General features: G+C 38.6%; 1 protein-coding gene across 3 annotated transcripts in view; it reads left to right on the top strand.

The window, feature by feature from the left end:
- The window catches only part of LOC124556851 (methionine aminopeptidase 1D, mitochondrial), a 162,033-nt gene that overhangs the window by 24,804 nt on the left and 114,471 nt on the right, over nt 1-22,758 (top strand). The gene's annotated exons all lie outside the window — the stretch shown is intronic.

The following is a 22,758-nucleotide window of genomic DNA, read 5'->3' as shown; positions in this document are numbered from 1 at the left end:
CCTGAAGCTAGAAAGTTCCGTTGTTGCAATCTTGACCCCAAGAGTTCAGCTTGCTGTTTCGAAAGTTTTAGGTCATAAACCAAAACATTCAATTCCTTTTGATTAAAGAGCTGAGGAAAAGTGTCATGATATTGATGGCAGTACTCTTCTATATGTCCAATACTTTCTGATTCACTTGATATGGTGTGTCTGGTTCCGTGGCTTTCAAGTTACAGACAGAAACAGGCAACCCATCATCATGGGGCACAGGCAAATGCACTGAAGATACATTTGGTTATTTTACGTTATGTCTAGTTTTGCTTTAATGTCCCGAAATATTTGTAAGACAGAAGTAACAATATGAATAATGGTCATTAGGATCACACCACACCACACCATCAGAACAGTGAATGGCATGGCTCGTCGTTTTCCTTTCAACCACTCGGTTAAGGTTGTAGCACAGGTTATGCAGGCAAATTTTTATCTTGATCACTAACAGGACAATAAAAATACAATTTATATGCTTTCTTAACCAAATCAGTGATTGGTTTTCTTTGAGATTTTGGAGTGAATTTCCCACACACATAACAAAAGTTGTGGAGGTGATTTAGACAGCAACAAGATTTACTATTTGCCATTTTTCGTAGTGTAAGTTTTAAACACAAAAAGTTTGCACTATCTTTCACAGGAAACACTCACTGAGGATCTCTTTCACACCACTGGATTACCACACCAACCACTTACTGATGATTTGTAGATCTTCTAGCTCTCCTCTGCAAATCAAAAACAAACAATTAAACATCAAAACAGAAGAACAGCAAAAAGTGAAATACTGAATATGAAATATAAAAAACCTTTCAAAACTCAAAAATGGTATGTGCTAGAACATTTCGAAAGGTATATTCAGATTCTACGCACCAAAAAACATACTAGTTGATGTATCACATCCCAGATGCAAAATGGCTGTTGACTAGTGTAATTAGAGGAAATGGTGCAGATGTTAAAAAAGATCAAATGGGATGAAAGTGAGGGGGAAAGGGAATCTTGGAAAGAAGGAAATTATTAGAGATGAAGCACAAGCTCAGATTAAGGAAGGATGGAGAAGGAAAGCGGCTGTGTCCTCTCTTAGGAACCATCCCAGAATTCACCTTAAGCGATTTAGGGAAATCATGAAAAATCTGAATCAGGATGGCCCGATGCGGGTTTGAACCATCGCACTCCCTCTTGGAAAGAATAATGAGAGATGTTTGAAAAATGAATGAGGTATTCCGTGGAAATCATTTAAGTCTGTACACCAATGTTCTCTCATCCTGATGAGGAAGTAGAAGACCTCTACAAAGAGGTTGATAAATGACAGCATATTCCACTAGAAGTTTACAGTGGGGGATTTTAATCTGAAAGTAGGACAACAACTAAAGAAACATTCTTAATTGAGAACCTTTCGATATGATATCATAAATAGCAAAGGTCATTTGCAGAGTTTGTTGAGAACAGCATGCTTGCCCATAACACTCTTCCAAAAGAGATCAAATGCAAAATGGATTTGACAATGATCAAATGGAAAAAAAAAGAAAATTACTATATTTTTGTCAAACATCAAAGACATTGTATTGCATGTGATGGTTGCAAGATGAAGGTAAACTCTGTGGCGCCAGCCTGTGACTGAACTATGGACGCGACAACAGGTAGGTGCAGCTCTTGTATCTGCCACAGAACTAGGTGGCAGAGGGGTGGCTAGTCCCTCATTTTGACTATCTTTTGGTCCTGCAAAATATCTCCAGTATCTAATTTGGTACAGGCTGGGTGGACCTGAGGCCCTCCTGGGAGGATTGGAGTGAAGAGAAAGCTCTGCCCCCCCATGGCATTTCACCTGGTACCTCCAGAAAGCAGAAGTCTAGTGCTCTACCCGCTAGAACACCACTGTCTGTGTGACGGTCCCAAAACACTTTAAAATTGCAAGTGATCATGTATTTGTAACATATTGAGTAAAAGTAGATACTAAGGCAGGAACAGACTGACTTATCAAGCAGGAAGTCAGATTACGAGAATTTGCTTAAGAAGAAAGAAGAGTGCCCAGTTAAATTAAACAAATAGCTCAGCAGCTTACAAAATTATGGCTATGCAGAGCTAAGTGAAAGGAAACTTATTTAACAAATTTACTCATGCAAACAGCAAAATGTGTTATTGATAAAAGGTAATGAAAATCTGAAATGGAACAAGACAACAGTTTTTTAAAAAAAGGTTTGGGGGGGGGGGGGCGGCAGAAGAGTTTCAGACACACTACTAAGATCAGGATAGACTTTACTGAACAAAAGAGCGGTCTAAGGCCCTGCAGTCGTAGACAGTGTGACTAGTCCCGGCGGGGGTTCAAGTCCTCCCTTGGGCATGGGTGTGTGTGTTTGTCCTTCGGATAATTTAGGTTAAGTAGTGTGTAAGCTTAGGGACTGATGACCTTAGCAGTTAAGTACCATAAGATTTCACACACATTTGAACATTTTTTTTTTTTTTACTGGACAAAACTATTCAGAAATGTCTGAGGGGATGTGAGAAGGGACAGTTAAAATCTGCTAAGAGAAGCAATGTAATATCATAAGATTATGAAAAAAATGCTATTTAGGCATTACATTTCATCATCTAAAGTGCTAAATGCTCAGTAACAAACAACATAAAAAATTGCACAAGTATTTTGAGATTGGTGTTAATTTTTATGTAGTTCAAGAGGTTTATAGATAATAGTGAACAGGTGGCATTCTGGAAGTAATGCACAATGAGATGAATTGAACCATTTGAGGTATGCTTATAGATGATGATGTTTCCAAAGAAATGTTTAAAGCTGAAAATAAAGTAAATGTAAGGAAACTGCAAAATTAAACAATGGAAGCTCCTGGTAGGAATATTGACAATGTAGAAAAATATGGATTGCTACTTACCGTGAAGATGACATGCTAAGTTACAGACAGGCATGATTAAAAGATCCCACACATAAGCTTTTGGCCAGCTTTTGTTGGACAAAGAGACACAGACACATCATTGATTCACAACAGAAAGGACACCTCATGCACACATTACTGCCAACTCCAGCCGCTTGCGCAAGAATGCCGAAGGAATGTATTGGAACTTGTAAACCAATTGTTTTTGCTGATAACACAGTACTGTTTGCTAATATTGCAGGTAAACATAAAGTATGAATAGAATAACTTAATAAAGGAACTTTGAAAGGCTCCTGAAAATCAGTTATAATAGGACTAAAATAATGTACAATCAACGCATAAAAACAAAAATACCATAATTTAACAATGAAGTCATAGAACCAGTTTGTGAATTTTTGTATTTATGTCAGTTGAAGTGAATGAGTTAATGGACAGTAAAACCAATAAACAGGAGGGAAAAATCTCTTGGAATACTTTCAATAAACTAAAAGGAGTTTCCAAAATGAAATTTCAAATGAGTCATTAACACAAAGTTTAAAATCGACGTCTAATACCAGTTTTGGCATATTTTTATTTATTTATTTACACGTCAAGCTCCATAGGACTAAATTGAGGAGCAAACTTCGAAGGTCATGGAACATGTCAGTACATGAAATTACAACATCAAAGTAATAACAGATAAAAATAAAATGTTTATGAACCCAAAAAAGTCAAGACTTAAGTTTCAGTAAACATAGTCAGTAATATAACATAAGAATCAGCTTAATTTTTCAAGGAACCCCTCAACAGAATAGAAGGAGTGACCCATGAAGAAACTCTTCAGTTTCGATGTGAAAGTGCGTGGATCACTGCTAAGATTTTTTAACAGAGGTCAACAAGAGGTTTGTCGACTTACACCACATATTGCCCGAATTGCCCATTTCTGAGCCAAAAATAACCTTTTAGAATGGAAAGAGTTACCCCAAAATATAATACCACTTGACATAAGCAAATGGAAATAAGCAAAGTTGACTAATTTTCATGTAGACTGATCACTTACTTTAGATACCATTCGAATAGTAAAATTGGCAGCATTAAATCTTCAAACAAGATCCTGAATGTGGGCTTCCCACGATAGTTTACTATATATCTGCTGAACACCTAGAAATTTGAACTGTTCAGTTTCACTAATCATATGCCCATTCTGCGAAATTAAAACATTAGGTTTTATTTAACTATGTGTTATAAACTGTAAAAACTGAGTCTTACTGTGATTTAGTGCCAGTATATTTTCTACAAGCCACAAACTTATGTCACGAACTGCACTGTTTGAAACCGAGCTAATGTTGCACACAAGAGCCTTTACTATCAAGCTAGTTTCATAAGAACACAGAAATATTTTAGAGTTACCCATAATACACGAGGGCATATCATTTATATAAATAAGGACTAGGGGTGGCCCCAACACTGATACCAGGAGCACCCCACATTTGACCATACCCAACTCAGACCCCACATCACAGCCATTCTCAACACTGTGAATAATGACCCTTTGCTGGCTGTTGTTAAAGTAAGAGGTGAACCAATTGTGAGCTACTTCTCATATTGCATAATGGACCAACTTCTGGAGCAATATTTCGTGGTCAACACAATCAAACACCGTAGTTAAATCAAAAATATGCCTAGCATTGGAAACCTTTTCCTTAACCCATCCAGGACCTCACAGAGGGAGAATATAGCATTTTCATTTGTTAAACGACTTCTAGAGACAAACTGTACATTTGATTGCAAATTATGTGATATAAAATGATCAATTATCCTTACATATACAGCCATTTCAATAACTTTAGCAAACACTGATGACATAGAAATAGGTCTAAAATTGTCTACATTATCCCTTTCTCCCTTTTTATAAAGCAGCTTTACTACTGACTACTTTAATCGTTCAGGAAACTGACCATTCCTAACGGAAAAATTACGAATATGGTTAAGTACCTGGCTAACATGCGCAGCACAGTACTTTAATATTCTGCTAGGCACTCCACCATATCCATGAGAATCCTTAGTCTTCAGTGATTTAATTATTGACTCAATCTCCCCTTGTCTGTATCACAGAGGAGTTTTTCAGACATCAGTCTCAGAAAGGCATTTTCCAAGAGAGTTGTATGGTTCCCAGCAGAAACTAAATTTTTATTTAATGTGCCAGCAGTGCTCAGAAAATGATTGTTAAATACTGTACGTATATCTGATTTGTCAGTAACAGAAATATTTTTACTACGAACTGACTTTATATTGCTGACCTTGTGCTGCTGACCAGACACTTCCTTCACAATTGACCATATGGTTTTAATTTTATCCTGTGAATTACCTATTCTGTTTGCACACCACATACTATTTGCCTTCCCAATAACATTTTTAAGCACTTTACAATAATGTTTGTAATGGACAACTGTAACTTGATTGTGACTTCTTCTAATGTTTTGAAATAATTCCCGCTTTGTTCTACATGATATTCTTATCCCACTAATCAGCCACGCAGGCTGCCTTGTACTGCTAGTACTCTGTTTAGAATGTTCTAATCGAAAGCAACTCTCAAAGAGCATGAAAAATGTGTTAAGGAAAGCATTATATTTGTCATCTATGTTATCGGCACTATAAACATCCTGCCACTCTTGTTCCTTGATGAGTTTTAAAAAACTCTCTATTACCATTGGATTAACTTTCCTGCATAGTTTGTAATTATATTTGGCATTTGTTTGAGTACAGGAAAGTGTTCAAATTTGTGCATCGTGGTCTGAAAGGCCATTCACTCTTTTTACTAACAGAATGCCCATCTAGTATTGAAAAATGAATAATAATATTGACTATGGCTGTACTGCTGTTCCCCTGCACTGTAATTGGAAAAAAACACAGTCTGCATCAGATCATATGAACTTAGGAGATCTACCAACATCCTTTTTCTTGCACAGTCGTATACAAAATTAATATTGAAGTCAGCACATCGAACTATTGTATTTAAATTTAATTTAAATAATAAAAAGAGTCTATGATTGCTTAAAATATGTGAGGAGGTGGATTTTGTGAGTTTTGGTGCTGTAACAATCCATGCTGTTAGGAGTGACAATGAGTGCTGGAAAGGTATGGAACACAGTCAGAATTTGATTAATTTTGGAACACAACAGGGACAGGAGTTATTGAACTTGATTTCTTATCCTGGAAGTCAGTTGATTGTATGTAGGGAATTAATAGGTGTATGAACATGGAAATTGCACCCTGTATTTAAAGGAGGAGAGTCCAGAGATGGTTATAAAATATTAACTTTTGATCCTTTGGAGTTGGAGAGTTGTGGAATGGTGTAACTTATGTTAAGATATACCTATACTATAAAGCTCCTCATCTGCACAGATCCTTGAATGCCCTGCTACCTATAGTAGTGCACTCATTCAGCATCTAAACACTTCAAGACCAACTGGCACTCCCATCTATGCCTACAAATGTCAGGGAAGGAGGTGTAATTTTACTGACTTGTAGTATATTTGAAAATTCAGTTGATGAAACAAGCCAGGAAGCATAAATGTATAATCCTGTGGCTCAAGAGGGCCCTCCTGTTTTTACTGAGAGTGTCATATGACACTGGAGATAAGAGTATCTGGAAGGGCTGGACAATAATTTTCACTGGGCGAAGCTAACCACTCAGGTATGGCATGCCTTCTTCCAGCCAACCAGGCAAGATGAATTCTTTCTCATGTGCTTATGAGTACATTTTGAAGTAGGGTTTCTTGTTCTGGTATGAGGACCCCCCCAGTGTGCGTTGGTATAAATATTTCATCATTTCACATTTTAATTGACTGTGTTTTATGTTAAGATAAGAAGGCAGAATTTTCTATAACAGCTGATGATCTGCTGCCTATTTTTGTTGACAGTGAAACATGTGTTGTATGAATTTCAAGATAGTTTGCTTATAAGTTTATTTTTATCTTGTGTGTTTTATAATTTTAACAGCTATATCTGCATTTTTCGTTGATTGTTTAGGTGGGACCACTAATAATTATGTTATTGAGTGTGCTAGCTATATGTTAAAGAAATTTTAGCAGAATGATGTGTTTTAAGGTATGCTCAGTAACAGTAGTGTCAGCCAGTGTCATCTATATGTTAGATCTCTGGTGCATTTCTTGAGAATGATCAGTTAAACGTGATAAAAAATTCAAGAAGTGAACTACACTGAAGTTGATAAAAGAAACTGCCATCGCATGATCAGACAGCCAACATTGCTTCTTTGTGAAGTGAAAATGGAATTAATTTGCCTGAAAATATGACCAAATACAATTATTTGTGATATGGAAGAAAATCAGGCTGCATTTCACTTACCAGTAAGATGAAATTCTAGAAAAAATGCTGAGGTATAGGTTTTTCTTTGCCTACAATTACTTCCATATCAGCCAAACGTAAATCCAATGGAGCAGATCCAGTGTACAGTAAAAAGACACACAAACTGGGGTAAGGGATGGGGTTAGCAGAAAGGAAAAAGTTAAATCTCGTGCCATTATCAGCTTTGAAACAAAGAGATTCTAAGCTGCTCAGTAAGTCCCTAGTTACTGAACTGCCACTGTTACCCAGTTGAAGAAAGTATTTTAAAAGTACTGGGAGTGAGATGAAGTGATAAGAACTGCCACAAAACTTCTTGTAGTAAGAGCAGGCTAAGAAATTAATTAAAAAGGCTATGTTGATACAGAACTCTGTTGGTTACACACCCAGAGTTAAAGGAGGTGTTTTGAATGACACATTTTTTATTCAAGCACTGTTCAGTGTTTAAGTTTTTGTGTTTGTATGTGTCATTAATAGAGAGCAGTAAACACACAAATTGAAAATGTTGTGCTTTGGGCAGAGTTGGAACAGTGCCATTAGTTTTCAACTTCTTCACAAGCATGCCAAACCACGTTGCCAGTGAGAGTTTTTATTGTTCCTTAACCTATCTTTCAGGGTAGGGACACTCGGATATTTTAAGGTTGATAGTTTTAGTTTCCTCAAGAAATCTTGATGTCCATGTCATCTGTAAAATGGTCTCCTGCAGATCCAGACAAGACCAGTGAACCATGATGTGATAACTTTGGGCCCAACTATTTGGTTTTCTGTTGTTTTCTGTTGAGTTTTTCTTTTATTGTGTATGAAAAATGTTTCCTGTTATTATGTCTTTGTAGTTGAGAGAAACCTGTTTGCTATGTGTGTTTGTAATCTCATGCTTTGATGAAACTGCCCATCATCTTTGTAGGTGGAGCAGAGGTTACTGTGGATTTCAGATAAAGCCCATCTTTGCACAAAGATTTAGAGGTTATGTTGAGGAATGCTGTTTCTCTCATGCCTCCGGTCATGGAAGTGTAAGATGTAGAAGTCATTTGGGGTTTCTGAGTGTGCTGAATTTCCCTGTATTCATAACATGGAATTCATCTCATAACATTGTCTTTTTTTCATGAATGCTGCACATATTCCAAATTAGGTGATTACGAAAACAATTTATGCATTTTTTTGGTTCTGGTCAAAACATTCCTATTCTATTCACAGCCTGTCCACACTTTCCACAAGTGGACTGTCACTCACATGCGGTGGTTATCTACCCATAGTGCCGACACTTGAAATTGTGCATTGGATTTAGATGTAAGGTTTCATGTAGCTTAAAACAGCAATGTCTGTGCAATGTTGATGAATGAAATGTCCATATGAACATAGTCATTTTCTTAAGTTCATAACTACCCTCTCCATTCATTCTTAATTTCTTCAGTTTCATCTGCATTAGGTCTTCACACAATACAATAATCCTGCTGTTGTGGTGGTATCCCAATACTATTTGATACTTGAACATGATTATATTTATGAAACCTGATGTTCATAGCTATCACTGCTACTGGTGTCCCACTCCTCAAATGATTCACTGAATTTATTACCAATTCTTTATTACCAATTCTATGTCATTCACCAGCCACAGCTGGACAGACAGCATCAAGATACAGCATTTGCAAAATACATGAATACAACTCTACTATGATAGTAATTTAATACCGCAAGACATATTTAAGTTATAAATTAGATTACAATAATATCACAACTATAAAACAGATACAAGTATGTAATGAAATTAAATATAACGGTTGCTGTTGGAGTCATGGAACTGAGCTGCAGCTCAAGTAAACACTATGCCATTACTAGAGAAGAATTCTTCAATATTGTAGAAGGGTTGCTCTTTTAGCTTACACAAAATAGTAGTTTTAAACTGCTCCCAAGGTAAAGACTGAATGTGATCAGGTAGAGCATTAAACAATTTTAGGGCCACCATTGGGAAGCTGTTTTGTGTCTTTGCTAATTGACACCTTGGCATGTCGATACTGTCTTTGTTGCAAGTGCTGTATTTCTGGACTTCATTTCTCTTTCTGTAAATATCATGGTTTCTCTTTATGTGGAAGAGGCAGTTCAATATATAGTGGCTGTAAACAGTCAGAACTCCTAACCTGGTGAAAATTGGTTTGCAGTGGTCTGTTTATTTACTTGAAGTAATGATCCTCATTGCTTTCTTTTGCAGTATAAGCACATTCTTGCAGCCTGCTGAATGGCCCCACAACAACAGCCCATAACTGATGTGGCTGTGGGACATTGCATAGTACACAGTTAGAAGGTACTGTTCTGGTACTATACTTTTCAGTTTCCTCAAGAGGTACAGGACCCGTGAAAGTTTGGAACATACATGTTTCGTGTGCTGTTGCCAGGTTAATTTGGTATCAATGAGAAAGCCCAGAAGTTTAACATCTACTGTGTTACCCAGTGCTCCAGTATTGTTGAGGCTGCATAACATCCTCTTGAGTTTTTTCTTCATTAATTTTCATTTTGTTCATGATAAACCAGGCCTTAGCTTCATTGAACAAGACTTCTGCTTGTTGGACTGCCTGTTTGACATTCTCTCCTTTTGAGAACAAGGTTGTATCATCCGCAAACTGCAAGGTGTGTCCATTGGAACCTATGTCATTTACGAAGATAGGGAACAGCAGGGGCCCTATTACCGATCCCTGTGGCACCCCATGCTGTAGCTTCTTCTCACCTGAATTAGCTTTCTGAGCAGAGCCTTATGTTGGATGCAGTGAAATGCCTTACTAAGGTCACAGAGTACTAGTGCCATAGACTCTTTGTCTACAAAACCCTGACATATGGTTGTAACTAAGTCAAGTACAGCTGTTGTTGTTGACCTGCCCTTCTAAAAGCCATGTTGCGCATCATAAAAAAAGACTATTGCCTTCAAAGTAACTTAATAGTTGTTATTTCATTATCTATTCCATCACCTTCACTAACGCTGGTATTATAGATATGGGCCAGTAGCTTGACACTTCATGTGGACTGCCTTTTTTGTAAACACGCACTGTGCGTGCTACTTTCAGGAAGTCTGGAAATTCCCCTGCATGGAGGCTTTTATTTATTACTACTGCTAATGGCTGTGCAATTTCATTGATTATAGTTTTTAACATAGTACAGGAGATGCCATAAATATCAGGCCTCCCTGAAGATTTGTAGCTTTTTACAATTTTTATTATATCTTTTGGATACACTCTCTTCCACATTACCATGCTGCATTTATTCTCAAATTTCACAGCAGCTGCAGGATCTATTCCAAAGTCAGGAATTTCATCTACAGTGTTTTCCACTATTTTTATAAAATAGTCATTAAACTCATCTGGACTGCAAGAATTAGAGCTAGAGGTGGTTTTTTTTTCTGTGATCATTGACCAGGTCCCACGCTGCTTTACAAGGATTGTGAGCTTCTTCAATAAATCTGGCATTGCTTTCTTTCTTTGCTTTTTCTACTTCACTTCTGTAGATCCTTTTGGTCTGTAAATAACTAGAGTACAGTCTATCCTTAGTATCTATATCTTCAGCAGCTTTGACCTTCTCATTTAGTATTTGGACAATACATTTTATTTTATCTAGTCTAGGAGTATACTACCTCTTTACTTTGTTAGTTTTTTGTCTACATTTTGTTTTAGCATTTGAATATCTCTTGGGTTTTAATGGGAAATGTTCATCAAATTTCACTTTAAGGGTCTGGAACATGTGTTTGAATGTAGAATTTGGTGGCAATTCATCAATTATTTGGTGCCAATCCATAGAAGACACTGTAGTTTTGAAATCATCTAAGCTTTTCTTTGTAATAACTCTATTTCTGAATACATAATTTGAATGCTAGCTGGGAATTTGTTGTGTGCTTACTGAGTTTGTCCATAACTTCATGATTACTGCATGCTGATCTGCTGGTATAGGGTCCACCACACCTACTTTGTAGTCCCAACTATTTAGGTTTGTCACAGTTGTGTCAAGACAAGTAGCTCCTCTTGCTGGTAGAGCGTTTCCTACGAATAGCCCTTAGCTGCTTACTAAGTTCATGAAAGCTCTTTCTTTATCATTACCTTCTCCGATATGAATGTTGAAGTCTCTACATAAAGCAATTTTTGTCCTTAAGTGCACTAGGTGACACAGACAGCTTTCTAACTGGTTGAGGAAATTTTCAAAATTTCCATCTGGGGAATGGTAGACAGAAACAACAATTAAGTTGGCATCTGACACTCCCAAAGCAGCTAATTCAAGGTCTAGATCTACACAAAATTTACTTAAGTCAGTTTTATTGGCACTGAGTTTACTATTTACATACATAGCCACACCACCATGGATAGTAGTTTCTCTACACCATGCATTCACCATTTCTAAATATTCAATGTTTCTGTAGTATTCTGTTTGTGGTTGGCCTACCCAGTGTTCACATATACATAATACATCAGGTCTCACTTCGTCAACAAACAGTGATAATGTATCAAGTTTTGTTCTGAGGCACTGCACATTCACACTCACTATAACTAAGACAGCATTTTCTTCAATGATATCATTTCCTTTTTCACTGGAATGTTCTTGGTCTTGGGAGTTTATCGTAATGGTGCACTGGGCATCCTCCGGGATAAAAAATGTTTTATCACAATGTTCTTCGGCCATATACTGTTATCCATTATTTTAGCTTTTAGGTTGAAATCAACACCAATTTTGAAGCTATTATTTATTCCCTTTGTTTCCAGTTTTTTAACTGTAAAATTGTTGTGGTTTGGGAAAGTGTTCTGTAAGAAGTTAGTTACAGTTTCAGCTGTGGTGCTACCTCTTAGTTTGCTTAGGTGAAACCAGGCATTTTTGTAACCATACAGCATTCCTTTTCCATCGCCAATACCTATTATGGCTTTATTTCTGTTTTTAATACTGGGATTCACAAACGTTTGTATAGTGGACCTCAAACACTGTTCACCAGATTTTCCATTTTGTAGCACAGTCTTGTAAGATGTTTTGTTTTCTTTTCCTGTCTTTTCAGTGGTTTTGGCCAGTTCATTTTCTTGTTTCGCTACAGTCGAATTTCTTCTGCCTCCTCTCTTGTTTTTCACTTCTTGCCAGTCTGTATTGATGCCTTCCAAAGAGTTTTCATCCATCAGATTGTTTACGTCTGTATTTGGTTTGTTTTTAATGTGGGGTTCACTTTCACTGACACACTCATAGTTTACATTTGAACTAGATGCCACTCTAGCAGTGTTTGGGTCTGCAACATTATTTCTTGTTGGAAAATTACCACGTGATGAATTTGCAGGCTTTTTGCTGCTGTTGTGATTGGTGATGGTGGTAGGTGCTGCTTTCTGACACACTCTAGGTCAGTATTTAACTTTGCCTCAGATTAGCGATGTTTATATCTTTATTTCTGGCTATAATACATGGCATGTTGTTTTCTACATCCTCTGCACACTGTTTTGCTGTGTTTCTCGATGATTGACATGCTTCTTCACTTTTTGGTACCAATATTTCTAACTTAGAATTTGTGGCAATCAGTGTCTAGTTTTTCATTTATTTGTTTGTTATCACTGGTAAGTTTTTTCACAATTTGCATAAGATTATTCACTGATGCAACTAGATCAACACTGCATTGCTGCTTAGAGTACGAGATTTGTTCATGTTTCGTTGTATTAATGTCTTCTGAGATTTCGTCGGCTAACCTCACTTCACAGTTGTCACAAACGTATTTTAAGCGATCTTCTGAACACTTTTGAATGCAATCTTTGCTGTTGGTGAGCCCCACACATTCCGTGTGAAACGATTTTCCACACCACAGTCCACATAAAAATCTGAATTCCTTATTTTTAATGTTTTTCTCGCACTTAGCACAAAGGACGCTTTCACTGGACGCCATCTTTCCAAAGATGCCTTTCTGTGTGTAGGAGAAGGAAGCAACTTTTCAAATGAAACTTATATTCTTTTAATAGTCAAGACAACATTCTTGGAAACACATGTGTGCTCTTATAGTTTAAAATTTGTTTCTGGACCAAAGCTCTCAATGGACTATCTAAAGTTTCCTTCACTGAGTGAGTGTTATTACTCCCCAACAGTACACTCATACTCTATGGAATATTTTTATTTATGCAATCAGAAGCTATTGCAATCCCATGAGCAGTTGGAGAATTCAAAGTTGACCCAGGATAAGCTCCAGATAATAAAAAAGGCTAACAAAACTGATGTGATGTGCAGGAAGTGCCTCAGAGTTGCTCAATGACTGTTTGTCTGAATAGCTATCCACCCCACAAGTCAGGATCCTTGAGACATACACTGTTGCAACACGGCGTTCATTGGTGTACTAAACTTGGTTTCCCCAAACTCAGACCCGGTTGAGATTGGCAAGAGACACTGAGGTCTTCCTGTTTATGACAGTCACATAGAAAATGCAGTGTACTTGATGCTTTGGATGTGATGAGAATTACTTCCTCTGAGGACGTTATGTCTCTAGGTAGGCCTCCTCAGGGTTGACAAAAATTCTTATAATATAATACTGAAATAGGGAAGCATGTTATATAGCTGCCTCCTGCAGAGGCAAGCTATCAACTCACATTGAAAGTAAGCAAGCAGCTCTCAGGATTCTAAAATTCAGATAAGTTATCATGCCCAACGTCTTTTCCACATAATTAGTGAGAGTAACACAACTGCAGGTAATCCTTTGGTATCTGAGGAAAGGAAGTGGGAGGAGGGGATTTCCTTCTTTAAGTTGGGAAAATGCCTTGTTTTGTTTATGAAGCAAAAATGATCATGGGTATTTCTGACACACTTCTGGTGAGGTGCTGTGATAATGCGTAATGGATGTCATAATGACATGTGTACCATGCCAAAGGAAATGCTGAATTTGGTTCCCATGTAGAGAAAGAACAGTTATAGACTTTCTTCTTGGTAGACCAAAGTTCCAAAGGCTCCTTTCATACTACATATACCAGTTGGTTATAATTAAACTGACAGTGGTCAGAAGGCTGCAGTGCAGGCTGTATACATCATAGGGCATTGAAATGTAGTAGGTGTGTTCATTATTCAGTGTGAACCCTGGGTGTGCTGAAAATATAATAATTCCATTTTCTGTCATCAGGTGAAAATTTGCTGCTGTAAGCAGTGAAATGTTTGCTGTTATGATGTCGTATACTGTTTGTCACTTGGCGATATGTCTTCATTTCTATTGTGAAGAGATTGTTAGTGTAAAGGGTTAAAAAAGTTGAAGTTGTCCACAGGAAATGCAATAGCTATTGAGAAGAAATACCATACACTGCTGGTAAAGTTCCTGTGTCAGAATGGCAACAATAGCAGCACTGCATTGCAGGAATATCACTGACAGAAACAGCTGCAAAGAGGCCCCATGCCAATAAATGGACTAAAGAATATGATCAATAAATTTGAAGGAAGGTGAATTAGGTGCTGCAGCAGGAAGAGGGAGGTGGACTGTTCCCATGACAGCTGGTGATGAAGTTGTTATAGCTAACTGTCCAGCATATGTCTCAGTGCCTCACATTCTGCAGCCAGTGCTCAAGCTGTGTTACAGGAATTGTCTCTCCCCTGGTCAATGTTTCAAAAGATTCTGCAACAAATTATACACTAGTATCCCTACAAGAAACAGAATGTATGCCAAATAAAGTCCCAAAATAAGCTATAACATTGTGACCTTGGCCTTCATTTTTTGACATGAATGGAGATAGATGAAGGTTAGCATACAATCCCATATCGTTCTGATTACACTGGATATACCACAAGCAACTGTCGGCCATGCCATGTTATGGATGTTGCGTTTTGCTGAGTTGGCAGATCATATTGAACACATGTTGTAACTTGTCGCCATATCCTTATAAACATGCCAGAACCACCATTATCGTGTGTTTGGTTGCTTCTCCCCTTTGCCTGCACACATATCACTTAAGTGCCATATTGTCACCTAGTGGCAGAAAGTGGAACTATAATTTTTTTTTCCAGATACTTCACGAGCCCGCTGATTAATGAACATGATGTTTCAGCATCCTGCAATGTATGGAGCCCATGCTGCAGCACTCGGAACACTGTCCGTTTAGTTACAGCTACTTTATACATGGGTTCACCGACTGTTTTCCATAAACCAATCACCCAACACCACTGCTGGATGGCCATATGGACTCACAAATATCAATTCTGTTAATGCAGGTTTGGCAGCAATATTTCATGTGGCACAATTTATTTTCGCTCCATGTAAACACTCAACTGTATTTGAGTTCTGACAGGGTTGTCTGGTTGCCACTTGCTTTTTGAAATGTTGTTAGTGTGAATGAAATGATTTTTGTGGAGTTAAGGAAGAGAAGTATTGGACTGATAAGGAAGTTGTTCATTATCTTTAATTAACTGGACAAAAGCACATTTTATCTTCAGTAGAGGAAAAAGATAAACAAATACTGGTTTTTACTGGCAACAATACTATACCCATGCAGCTGGCTAATTTGTAAACTACTTTATCCACTCCTTCTTTAAGTTGCAAAGGCTCTTTTACATAATGAATGGGTGGTTGCAGAACAGTTGTTTATTCTGTGAACAGGGATACATTTGTGTCCTTAGACAAGCAGGAGTTTTCTGACCGGTCCATGTCTCCCATAGTGATAACTTTGCCCCTTTTTCACTGTGTGTGTAATCTGGAGGGGAGTATAATTAAACAGTTTCACATGCTTTAATTGGCAAGGAGAAGACAGCAACTCCCTTCTTAAGAGTTCAGTGATTTTCACAAGGGAATCATTCTCTTTATTAAAAAATACAAAGCTACGATATCCGCATTTCACCGTGCCAATGAAATTGGTACATCTGATTTACAGATTCATGTAACATATAGCTACTGTTTGGTACTCTTTCATTGTTACAATGTGCTTGGCATTGCCTCAGGAGCACCATCCAGCCACGCCACAGGTCCAAAATATGCCCTCACTGAAATCCTGTAACTGAGAAAATTACGTTCATCAACTTGATCATGGATTGTATACAGCTTTTACTAACTGAGAACGATGCTCAAACCAACAGACAGCTATATTAAAATGCAATAGCTGTGTGTTCACCATGTGACACACACACAAACATTCTGAAGATAGAAGAGCCTCAATAGGAAGTGCGCTAAAGGAGGGGAAAACAATATTTTTTGATGGTGCTTATAATTCTTCCCCTGTCCCACACACTACCCACTTAACCTCTTTCTGTTTACATGCATCATATGGTCACTTTTATCACCTCTGTCTGTCTTACCCCCCCCCCCCCCCCCCTCCCCCCTCCCATGAAACAAATCAGGAACTGAAAAAGACTTTTACTAATCTCATAACACAGCTTTCCCATCCATTCTACCACTGTGCAAATTGTAAAGCACATCATGTGATATAGACTCTGCTACCATCTGTGCCCCCCTTCCAGGGTTGAGTTGTTAATATCCTATTGTTGCAGAACATTTATGCTATTGGAACATTGTGCAGAGCACAAACATGAACAGTACTGTTGATCTGTTCTGTGCTGTTGGTTCTTTTTAATGCACACCACCCTTCAAACACACTGCCCAATGGAAGGTTATCGTGGACCATCTCTCCAGAGATTTTTTTTTCCCAATACAGATTCATACATGAGAACGAGCAGTGCCAAAAAGTAAGCCTTCAGGTCCTCAGTAAGGCTAATGGGAAAGTGTATGGCTAATTGAATGTGTTTGACTGTAGAGACAGTGCACAGGAATGAGTGAATCAAATCAACAGCATGAGGTGCCAAGTCACTGATGATTCCATGCCGAAGTCTTCATATAGCCTTAGAAGGCAGGCCATTCCCAGAAGAAGTGAAGCATGCCATTTTGCAACCAAGGGGAGGAGCACAGACATGTGAAGGTGTGAGTTCATACATGCCTTCTGCAGAGAACCATCTCTTTTAGAGTGGCAAGGTCAAAATGTCATATATCATTATGGAGAACAAGAAACGAATTTGGCAACAGTTATTGAACTGAACTGTACATTTCTTGGAGGCCACCAGGAGGATTTCATGGAGCAATGGGAGTCTCCAGACCAGCATAGGAAACAATGGCCAGAACATGGCCAAGTGTTTCATTCAAATCACTACCACCACTGCCAACAACAACAACAGCAACAACAACTAGGATTCAGATTACTGCCACAACTAAGTGATTGCTGAGAGTAGTAGGTAGAATGTTGCTTCAGCCAATAATGAAGTTTTCAGCCATGTCTTATCCATATGAGAGCTGAAACTGACGTTGTCTGTGGTATATGACATACCCCCATGTCACACGAATATCTGCATTGGAGACAACAATCTTCCACCTACATTCAATACAATCTCGTGTCAAATGACCTCGGTATCGACAAGTGAAAAATATGGCTGGCACAACTTGTTTAGCAGTATTTTATGGTCATCAATGTCAAAAGCCTTGGAAAAGTCTAAAAATATGACTTAAACATCCCTGTCAAGAGCTTCAGGTACCACTTTTGTGAACTCAGCAATGACTGATATTGTACTACTTCCACTTCAGAAACCAAAATGTGCTTTGTAAACAGGTTTTATTAATTCATGTAACTCATTAGTCTATCTTTTATAATAGATTCAGTAATTTTTGAGAATAGTAGTGAAACTGGCCTGAAGTTTCCAATACTTTCTGCATTGGTTTTTTTTAGTAAGGGCACACTTATAGTTGAGTTGGTGTAAGTTGCTCCCTGCCAATTGCAGTGGGCTGGGTGCAGCAGCTTCGCACACCCACCTTAACCAACCATGTGACGTGACTTTGTAAATGTAACAATATCTCAGTCTTGTCATAGCTTTATGGGTGCCTAGTGTTCATGCCTGCAGCCATCTGCAGTTAGCAGTTGAAAGCTGACAGCAGTGCTGTTAGCTGGCAGGATTTTCTTATGCTGACTTGTCTGTACTGCATGCTGTAGGAACTCTGGGAAAATGCCTGAATTGAAGGGCTCATTTATTATGTTAGTTAATGGGGCTTGTATGCCATCTATGCACCACTTCAGAGCATACTGGAACCCCATCTAAACCCCCAACTACTTATTTTTTCATTTCTGTGTTGTTTTCCTTACTTTGAGCTCTGTTGTGGGAAACACCACCATTGCCATGTAGGCCACTGTGGGGCTATGTGTGTTTTAGGAAGATTTTGCTGCAACTTCTAAATACCAAAGAAATTGCCATTCACAGAATTTGGCAATTCCTGGAGATTTTCTGTTATCTTTTCCCCATTTTTAATTTGCATGTTATTAAACTTGTATCTGCCTTTTCTAATTTCTTGTCTTATGACATCTCACTCTACTTTGTTTTTATTTTCTGCCTTAAATATTAACATGCCATTGAATGACCTTTTGGCAGCAAATAGTACCCACCTGTATATTTTGTTATGCCTGTGGTAATATGGCTCAAATGGCTCTGAGCACTATGCGACTTAACTTCTGAGGCCATCAGTTGCCTAGAACTTAGAACTAATTAAACCTAACTAACCTAAGGACATCACACACATCCATGCCCGAGGCAGGATTCGAACCTGCAACCGTAGCGGTCGCTCAGTTCCAGACTGTAGTGCCTAGAGCCGCACGGCCACTCCGGCCGGTCCTGTGGTAATAATCAGGGAACTTTAGATTAGTGCAGTCTTTTCAAAGAACTGAAAAACTTAAGTGTTTAGGAGGACTTTCTAATACCCAGAGTTATCCATTTATTTTCCTTAGTTGCTACTGCTGTAGAGTGGCTACTTTTGGAAATGTCTCCCCAAAAATTTATTTAAACAGTGTGGGCAGTGTAAAGAGCTTAGCATCGAGTTTCCCATATACACTTCATCCCACGTTTGATTTTCCAGTGTCCTAGAAAAAAATGAATTTTACATTCTGAGAAGATCCTTTTGTAGTTCTGCAGTTTTGTGGGCTTTACCAAGCCCGTCTTTAGCTTTATTACCCAGCAGCAATGACAAGAAAGGCTAAGATCTCTTATAAATAATTTACAATTTTCCCTGTCAATATCTGGAAGTACATTGTCTGAGATTGGTGCTGAACTTTTTGATCCCTTAGTAGCAGTGTTTACCACTTATGCAATGCCAAAATTGCTTAAAATGTCTAAAAAATTATCACTAATTTCACCCTTAACACCTGTGATAATAACCATTTCTCCACGTACTATTATAATATTTTTGAGGTCGAGACTTACTAAGATTTCAGTTAATTTGTTAAAGAAAATGTCCTCATTATCATGGTACACGTATAGAACAATTAACTTCTTATAGATGTCTAGCATCATTGGTTCAACAGCTGCCAATTTAAAATGTTTATCCACATTAATTGAGATCAGACATCTTTAGCTTTAAAATATGTGCCACCTGTGAAGTATCTACGTTTATATGACTACTCTGCAGTTCACAATTGATTCCCTTTACTGAAGTTCTGCTGTAGCAGCTAACACATTTATAAGACAATAATCTTATACACTGAAGTGACAAAAGTCATGATATACCTCCTAATATCATGTCGGACCACCCTGGTGTAGTGCAGCAACTCAATGTGACATGGACTCAACGAGTTGTTGGAAGTCTCCTGCAGAAATATTGAGCAATGCTGCCTCTACAGCCATCATAACTGCGAAAGTGCTGCCAGTGCAGGATTTTGTACATGAACTGACTTTCCGATTATGTCCCATAAATGTTTGATGGGATTCATTTTGGGCAATCTGAGTGAAGAACATTCTGAACAATTCGAGAGAATGATTTGGCCAAACCAGTTGCAAATGTGTGGCCCAGTGACATGATGCATCATTGTTTGGGAACATGAAGTCCATGAATGGCTGCAAATGGTCTCCAAGTAGCTGACATAACCATTTCCAGTCATTGATCATTGATCAGTTCAATTGGACCAGAGGACCCAGTCAAGTCTATGTAAACACAGACATTGATTTGTTGTTGATAACTCTGAAAGTATTACCCTTACCCCACTGCCCAACACTCAAAATCCTAAACAGAGCCCACATCATTATGGAGTCACCACCAGATTGCACAGTCCCTAAGCTTACACACTACTTAACCTAAATTATCCTAAGGACAAACACACACACCCATGCCAGAGGGAGGACTCGAACCTCCGCTGGGACCAGCCACACAGTCCATGACTGCAGCGCCTTAGACCGCTCGGCTAACCCCGCGCGGCAGTTCTTACCAACTGAAATCGGAACTAATGTGATCAGGCCACAATTTTCCAGTCGTCGTGGGTCCAACTGAAGTTGTAACAATCCCAGGAGAGGCACTGCAGGCAATGTTGTGCTGTTAGCAAATGCACTCACATCGGTCATGTGCGCCATAAATCATTAATGCCAAATTTTGCCACACTGTCCTAATGGATACATTCATCATATGTTCCACATTGATCTCTGCAGTAGTTTCACGCAGTGATGCTTGTCTGTCAGCACTGACAATCCTACGCAAGTGCCACAGGTCTGTCATTAAGTAAAGGCCATCAGTCACTGCATTGTCTGTGGTGAGAGATAATGCCTGGAATGTGATATTCTTGGTACACTATTGCACTGTGGGTTTCAGAATATTGAATTGCCTAATGATTTCCAAAATGTAATGTCCCTCGCTTCTCGCTCCAAATACCATTATACGCTCAAAGTCTGTTAATTCTGTTAAGTCGTGTTGTGCAGCATTAATCACATTAGAAACCTTTTCAAATGAATCACCTGAGTACAAATGACGGTTTGGCCAATAGACTGTCTTTTTATATCTTATGTATGGGATACTACCACCATCTATATATGTGCATATCATTATCCCATTATTTTTGTCACTTTCGTGTATGATGCAGTGCATACCACCATACTGTTCCGAGGCTGTAATCCAGCTTCAATGTAGTGTGCTGTATTTTTTAATGGAGTGCCCAGTTTGATGAACAATAGATAATTTTGAGCAAGTTTCCATGGTGTCTGTGCACTCTGATGTGGAACAATCTATCTTCTGGGCACACAATGGAGAAATCTCTAAACTGGTTGAGATATTTACAAGGGAGGGGTGCCTGTTGTAATGGTTTGTCCTAAAAAAGGCCTAGTCCTTCTACCCATGACAACAGGTATTGACCATGTGTGGCTCTACACCCAGCTGCTATACTCTAGTTAACTCCATCAACCTCCTTTCTCAGTACTGTTGAGGTGCATACCGTGCCTAGTGTAGCCTCACATCCTTCGAGATCCCACCAGTACCAGTGTAGTGTGTGCCTCAGCAACAATCTTCAGTGCCATCTCCAGTTCCACAGTGACTCACTGAATAGCACTGCCAAGACAAGACTGATCATGTTGCCGGAACAGCCCAACCCTGCTCACATTGGTGCCACCATTTAGGGAAGCTGTCTTACTCAGGTCACCACATATGTTGTATGCCCTGTCCCTCTCCAAGCAGTTCCGTGCCCCACCCACTGCCATTACTTCATCCATTGAAAAATTCTTCCACAATTCTTACGACCATTACAAACCACCTAATCCAGCTCACTCTGAAAATGGTGGTGAGCTGATACCCCTTCCCTCAATTCTCCTGTAATTGAGGTTCTACACATCTGCTGTGACTGCTACCTAACAACAGCACCCTCTTCTTCCTAACATTTGTGCTTTACCTGTCTTTCCTATTCATGGACAGATTCTGCTGCACATTCTCCACCCCTACACCATCATGACATCATGAGGCTCTTCTCCTATCAACTTTGGCAGCTGGAATCTGTTGCTAGTGGATGCAATAAAATTGTAATATCACATCCTCCTCCCACTAGACTTCCTACCAACTGCCAGTTTCCAACCATCCTCCCTCAGCACTACCTTCCTTCATCCTCATTAGCTCTCTTCTAGGCTGATCCAAATGTGCCTGAAGGACACAGACCTTCCTTTCCTGTTCCTCTCTCAGTCCATTCCTGTTGCATATTTTTCAGTTCCAAGAGAGTGCCTCAGTGACCTCCTCGAAGTTTCCCCCATTACATTGCCTCAAGCTCTCTCATTGCATCCTACTAGCTACTTTCCTATGACAACTCCCATAGTTTGCACTCATGGTCAAATAAATATCTAAAGCAAAGAAATGAAAACTTAAATATGCAAAACAAAAAGGTTATGTTATGTCAGACATGTGTAAACAAAAATGTTAGACAGAAGTCAGACGTAAAAGAAATTCAAGACATGAGATAAATGTCATGCAGTGATGCTACTTCTTCACTTGAGTTACAAGGAAAAAGACACATGTGCAGCTACTCATAGCAAAAGGAATGTATAAATATATGTGCGAATCCCCACAATTCATCACGAGCATTTATTTCAGTATGTAAACAAGTCAGAGCTAAGTAGCAACTATCACAAAATCTGTGTACAGGCAAATATACTGCACAAAATATACTGCAACAATGCAATAAAAGTGTGCTCAAAATTTTTCTTTTGATGGGCGGTATAATCACCCTTGTCACTTGTGTATTTGTAATACAGTATCATTTGTAATTTAGATATAGCCCTTCAG

The sequence above is a fragment of the Schistocerca americana genome, chromosome X, assembly GCF_021461395.2.
Source record: "Schistocerca americana isolate TAMUIC-IGC-003095 chromosome X, iqSchAmer2.1, whole genome shotgun sequence".
In the NCBI taxonomy this organism is placed as follows: domain Eukaryota; kingdom Metazoa; phylum Arthropoda; class Insecta; order Orthoptera; family Acrididae; genus Schistocerca; species Schistocerca americana.
The sequence above is the reverse complement of the archived record's forward strand: the minus strand, read 5'-3'. Positions and strand labels throughout refer to the sequence as shown.